Here is a 6,804-nt window from a genome sequence, read left to right as displayed (position 1 = left end):
TAAGATTCTGAGCTAATAGGTCACCATTTGAGGTACACACACATACACACACACACACACACACACACACACACACACACACACACACAGTGTTGTAGGAGAAGTTTCTTGTTCTACACATACTTGGAACATCTATCTTCCTGCCAATAACCCAGGATGAGCTGAGCATAAATGAATCTAACCATGTGGATTGCATTCTTCTGTAATATATATGCGTTTGTAAACTAAAGGGAAAGAATTTAGGAAAAAAGTATATTTGGGAATTTGAGCAAAACCAAATTAGTCAGGAAAACATAATATATATATATAATCTTAGTCAGGAAAACATATATATAATCTACAACAGTTCAACCAATTCCCAAAGCCACCAAAACCAAGGGCTTGCAAACAATATAGTCCTAGCACATCAATAAGCATGAGATGAAACTTGAAAAATCTAGACCTAATTGTTTAGTATTATATATGTTGTTTGCAGAAATTTCTCCACAGAAGCCAAAAATTTCTTTAAAGTCAAGAAAACAAGACCTATTCATAGGGCTTAAGACAAAAATGCATGAGCAAATGCTGATTATCTTAACAGACTTAATAGAGGTGTGAAATATAAAAGAAATAATTATAGTTAATAATAAATGTATTCTCTCTTCCCACTTTAATTGTGGAGTAAGTTTTCTCACCTTCTTCAGGTTGAAGGGGAGTCAGATTTTCTCATTTCTTTGTCTTTCTGTAGCTTTCCTGGGACAGAATTATATCCACCTATGCCCTGACCACAGCCCATAGAATCATACCACTTATTAATAATTATTTTTTTGTTTTGATTTTAGAACTTAGTTAATCCTGTAACTCTTTATGTCAAAAAACTATTTGTTTCTATAAACTTTTAGTTTGAGCTAGTTGTTTATAAGTTGTTTTCCTGCTAAACTGTAGGTTCATTCATTCAATCAATCACTGATTTCAGTTCTCTGGCAATAAATAAGGTATTATAAACAGAGGGTGTGTTAGTCAGTTTTCCATTATTGTAACAAACACTTGAGATAAAGAAACTTAAAAAGAAGAAAGGTTTTCCTTGGCTCACAGTTTTGGAGGATTCAGTCCATGGTGGATTACGGTTAGACATATGAAGGCATCATGGTGGGGAGTGCATGATGGAGCAAGCTTCTCACTTCATGGGACCTGAAAAGCGAAGAGAAAGACACTGGTATACTACCATCCCCTTCGACGGCACGCCCTTAATGACCTAAACTCTCCTACTAGGCCCCACCTCTTTTTTTTTTTTTTTTTTTTTTGGTACTGGGGATTGAACCCAGAAGCATTCCACCTCTGAACTACATCTCAGCCTGATTTATTTGTTTATAATAAATATATAAATCTTCCAGTCTCAGCCTCCCGAATACTGGGATTATGCCACCACGTCCAGCTTTGATTTTCTTATTTAGAAATAAGGTTTCACTAAGTTGCCGAGGCTGGTCTCGAACCTGTGATCCTCTTGTCTCAGCTTCCCAAGTACTGGGATTACAGGCATGTACCACCATGTTTGGCTTAATTTTTATTTTTAAAAGACCACACTGAGCCTGGAGTGGTGGCACACGCTTGTAATCCCAGTACTTGAGAGGCTGAGACAGGAGAATGCAGGTTTGTGGCCAGCCTTAGAAGCTTGGCGAGGCCCTCTGCAACTTAGTGAGACCCTGTTTCAAAAATAAAGAGTAAAAAAAATAGGAGTAGGATGTATCTCAGGGATAGAATGGCCCAGGTTCAATCTCAGCTCCACAAAAAAAGAAAAGGAAGGAAGGACAAAAATAGGGATAGGGATATAGCTCAGAGGCAGAATGCCCCTGGATTCAGTCCCCAGTACCACAAAGAAAGAAAGAAAAAAACAGGCTTTTTTTTTTTTTTTTTTGCGTATAGACTAGCGTGGGATGAGCACAGAGGCAGAGAGACTCTATTTAGGAGGCTAAGCTAAGCAGATGTTCCGGTGGGAAAAGAAACAGCAGCCTGGCCTGGCCTCCTTTTTTGGGGAATGGCGAACATGGACATGGAAGGACTGTGAAGACTTGATTGACCTCAGATTCGGAGCCTGTTGATGTTAAAAATTGCTTAAAATTAGAAGATGAGTTGGTTAGAAAACTCATTTTATTCAGAAGGGCAGCACCATAACTTATTATTGCAAGCAATCTCCTGGAATGTGTTTTATATGGTGAGTACTTTATTTATATGTTTCATCAGTCCAACAATATAAGTTGATGTAAATTGGGCATTAACTCCATTTTGCAGCCAAAGAATTGGCTGCTGAATGACTTGTCCAAGGTCACAGAGGTAGGAACTGATGAAGATGAGATTTGATCAAGTCTCTGCTTTCTATCTCAGGAAAAGGGTCAGGGAGATGTGAGCAGAGGATGGAAGGAAAGGGAAAGAGAGAGAAACAGAAACAAAGCAAAACAAGGCCACGGGTAGAGGAACAACAGAGCCACTGCATGGAAGACAAGGGGATTCTGTCGATGTCTCTAACCTGATGGACTCTACACAGGTCCTACAAATTTCTTTTTAAATAGCATTTCAAATTTTGTCTGACTGCACGTGATGGGAGAGGAAATGGTATGTTCAGACTTTCAGAAAGCAACAGATTACAAAGCATAGTCATAGCCGGGCGTGGAGGTGCACACTTGTAATCCCAGTACTTGGGAGGCCTGGCCAGCAGGATGGCAGGTTTGTGGCCAGCCTCAGCTACTTAGTGAGGCCCCAGCTACTTAGTGAGACCCTGTTTCAAATAAAGAATAAAAATTACGACTGAGGGTGTAGCTCTGAGGTAGAATGTCCTTGGGTTGTTCAATTCTCAGCAACACACACACACACACACACACACACACACACACACACGAAAACAAAAAACATACGCATTATCAGAAAGAAGAGGGAAAATCAAGTAACAATCAAAAAGGAAGGTGGGCCGGGCGTGGTGGCGCACGCTTGTAATCCTCTTGCTTGGGAGGCTGAGACAGGAGGATCGCACAGGTTCGAAGCCAGCCTCAGCTACTTAGTGAGGCTCTCAGCAACTTAGTGAGACCGTTTCCAAATAAAATATAAAATAGGTCTGGGAGTATAGCCCGGAGGTAGAAAGCCCCTGGGTTCCACTCCCAGTACCACCACCAAAAAAAAAAGGAAGGTGGATAGCAGGGAAATGTGGCCTGGAGGCACGAAATCAAACCCCTTTATGCGCAGGCCCTTTTCCAGCACACACGCAGCCAGGGTGCCCCCACACACACACACACATACAAACACACGCACACACAGAGAAAGCCCTCCTCCACTTCCCATAATGCAGAGCAGGGGAGTGTTTTCAGGGAGCCACATTCAATCCCCCCTTGGGCTACCTTCCCCTACACTTAATCTAGAACTTTGCAAAAAGCCCATTATGGCCTTTCCCTTGTTTCTGTTACTCTGTTTTTTAAAGAAACAAGTGACCCAGTGTGAAACCTCAGCGAGGTCAGGACGAGGACAGCGGGCCGGTGGGGCCCCCCGCTGGGATCCCCAAACACCGGCCTCCCCCTGCCTCAGGCCTCCCCCAGCCTCAGCGCTCGCTCGCTGGGCCAGTCGGTCCGCGGTCCGCGGGGCGCTGGGCTGCGCAGCCCTCCTCAGTGGTTGGTGTTTTTGTTTTCTGCACTGTTGGTGTTTTCTGTTCAAAATCCACAAACGTCGCGGGGCCGGGGAGGAGGCTGCAGGCAATCCAGGGAGCCCGCGGGAGGGCTTGGGGGCTGAGGGACCGTCCCAGGCCAAAGCAAACGCAAACCAACCTCCGCGCTGGCTGTCGGGGAGGCACGGAGGCCCAGAGGCCAGGAGGCCGTCTGCCGTGCACTCCCCTGAGAGCCCGAGCCTCGGCGCTGCCCTCGGTCTTTTGTGCGCATCCTCCTCCCAGCCCCTACTCAGGCTTCCCTCCTCTCTTCTGCAGAACCCCATTCTCCCTCCCTCTATCTGAGAGGAGAGATGAAACCAGCTCTCCTCCTACAGGCAGGATAGCTACAGGCGCCCTGGGGCAAATCTGGCAGGAAGTAGAAAGCACAAGAGATACCTAAGACGGTACCATTCATTATCTTGTTAATAGAAACCACATATGTAATGTACAGCATACTTTATCTTATTCAATCTTCCCAACAAACTAACCTGCAACTTAAAAGGATTAAATCACAACGTGAGGTGGCACACGCCTGTAATCTCAGTACTTGGGAGACTGAGAGAGGAGGATGGCAGGTTTGAGACCAACCTCAGCAATTTAGTGAGACCCTATCTCAAAGTAATAAATTAAAAAGACCTGGGAGTGTAGTTCTGCGGTAGAATGCCCTCACATGGGTGGGGGATTGTTAAGTCATCTGTACGTGTCATCTGTATGCCCCTGCTTCTAATTTCTATTCTTTTTTCTTTTTTTCTTTTTTCTTTTTTTGGTGGTGGTACTGGGGGGTGGAACCCAGAGTCTTTCTACCTCCAGGCTATACTCCCAGACCTATTTTATACTTTATTTGGAAAAAGGGTCTCACTAAATTGCTGAGAGCCTTACTAAGTAGCTGAGGCTGTCCACAAACCGCGATCCTCCGGTCTCAGCCTCCCGAATGTTGGGATTACAAGGATGCGCCACCATGCCCGGCTACCTGATCTTGATCTTTTTTTTTTTCTTTTTTTTCTTTGTGGTACTAGGGGTAGAACCCAGGGGCTTTCTACCTCCGGGCTATACTCCCAGACCTATTTTATACTTTATTTGGAAACAGGGTCTCACTAAGTTGCTGAGAGCCTCACTAAGTAGCTGAGGCTGGCTTTGAACCTGTGCGATCCTCCTGTCTCAGCCTCCCAAGCGCAGGGATTACAAGCCACCACGCCTGGCTCCTAATTTGTATTCATGATGTGATGAATTAATTGAACACCTACTGCAAAGGACAAGACCATTAGAAGGCTAAGACTCTGAAAAAATAATGGGCCCTCTCCTGTTTTGTTTCTACCCAATGTGAAATTTAAAATGAAATTTGATGTTCATTCATTTGGTTTATGGTACTGGGGATTAAACCCAGGGGGATTCTACCTCTGAGCTATGTCCTCACCCCTATTTTATTTTTAGTTTGAAACAGGGTCCTCAAACCTGTGATCCTCCTGTCTCAGCCTCCCAAGTACTGGGATTACAGGTGTGTGCCACCACGCCCAGCTTTGTCTCTATTTTTTCTTAATGCACAAATGTACCTAGTTTGGTTATCCAGGCCTGGCTGGGATGGAGGACAAGACAGGCTGCACATCTTCTCTTCAGAGGCAGCATGCCGCATTCTAAGGGGACCGCGGGATCTGGGCTCCCGACACCCCTGCGTGATCAGGCCTCAGAGCAAATCTGGAGGCCAGCGAGCAGGGCTGGCCACGCCTGTGCTCCCTGGGGTAACTAGGCCGGAGCTGCCTGCAGGTGCTACACAGGTGGTCTCAGCCCCGAGGTGACCTAGGGAAAGCCCCTGGGAGCCCTCAGCTGCAACCAATCCCCCAGGCCCCCTCCCTTCTTGAAAGAGTCCAGATTTTGCTTATTAAACATATTAATCTGAAGTTAACAATTTGTGCTTGGAGAGCAGAATGTAAGGGGAAAGAATTTGATCTGATGGGAAGGCTTAACCCTCGAGGTTGAAGTGGCCTCCATATCCTGACTTTTAAAAGAACTAAAAGTAGAGGGACTGTTCATAGAAGTGGAGAGTCAGAAGGTGAACTGAACAGGAGCTAAAGAAACACAAACAAATCCCATCCCCTCTCGCCCAGACCTGCCATGTGACTCTGAGGACACTGCTTACTGCGGTGACAGCATTTTAAACAGCTGCCCGGAGGGGTTTTAAATAGACTTGATGTAATTCGATGATTTATGGAGTATGGGTTACCAAAATATTAAAGTTCTGAAATGCCCCTAAACCAAGTCCATGATCCCAGCATAATGGATAGAAACAGCCTTTGCATAAAAACACACTCTCCTGGTCTTCAGTAACCCAGTCCCTGGAAGACATCAGTCTTTTAAAAATAAGTCAGGCAATTATTTTTTTAGTTGTATATCAAATCTAAGCATTCTAGGGAATTGCGGGGTGGGGGTGTACCAAGAAGTGAATCTGGTTAAAAAAGTGCCCCCCCCCACCTGTTCTTTATAAAATAAGGTGCAATTATGTGAACATTTTGCAGCCTTAACCAATAGACCCCCTCAGATGCATTGGTCTAAATGTGCACACAAGTTTGGAATAGGAGAACATTTCTATTTTTCCATTATGTTATTTCCATTTCACCAGAGAAAGACTGCTTTTTCTAATCTTTCTGTGCCCTCCAGCCTCAATGAGAACACCCTGAACCAAAGACAGGTCTCAGAGAATTTGGACGGTTTTATTTACGTCAAAAATGATGAAAGATGACAAGCTATCACATTTAGCCTTGTAACCTGATCATTTGCTTCGAGACTTCCTGCTAAGATTAATTTGGAGACAGGGAAGAGCAAGGAGAAAGAGGAGGTCAAAAAGGAGGAGGGGAGTGGGCTCGCAGAAGGTTAAGAAGAGCTTTTAAACATTTAAACTTCTTAAAAGTAAGGGGAATGGATCGGCAACCTAGCAGGTGCTTTTTACTTAGCCAAGGGGAAGAAGAAAAAATTGAATGGATCACTGTGCGGGCTTTTATCTAATATTCCTAATATTTTAAATGCATATTTTGCTAAAAGCACTAAAATAGAACCCATTGCTGATAATGCCTCACAGATGGAAGAGTGGTGAGAAAGATCACCTCTCCTGTGTGCTTGCACACCAACATCCCATTGCCATGAATATC

The sequence above is a fragment of the Muscardinus avellanarius genome (genome assembly GCF_963383645.1).
Source record: "Muscardinus avellanarius genome assembly, chromosome: 12".
In the NCBI taxonomy this organism is placed as follows: Eukaryota; Metazoa; Chordata; class Mammalia; order Rodentia; family Gliridae; genus Muscardinus; species Muscardinus avellanarius.
Note: the sequence above shows the minus strand (reverse complement) of the source record.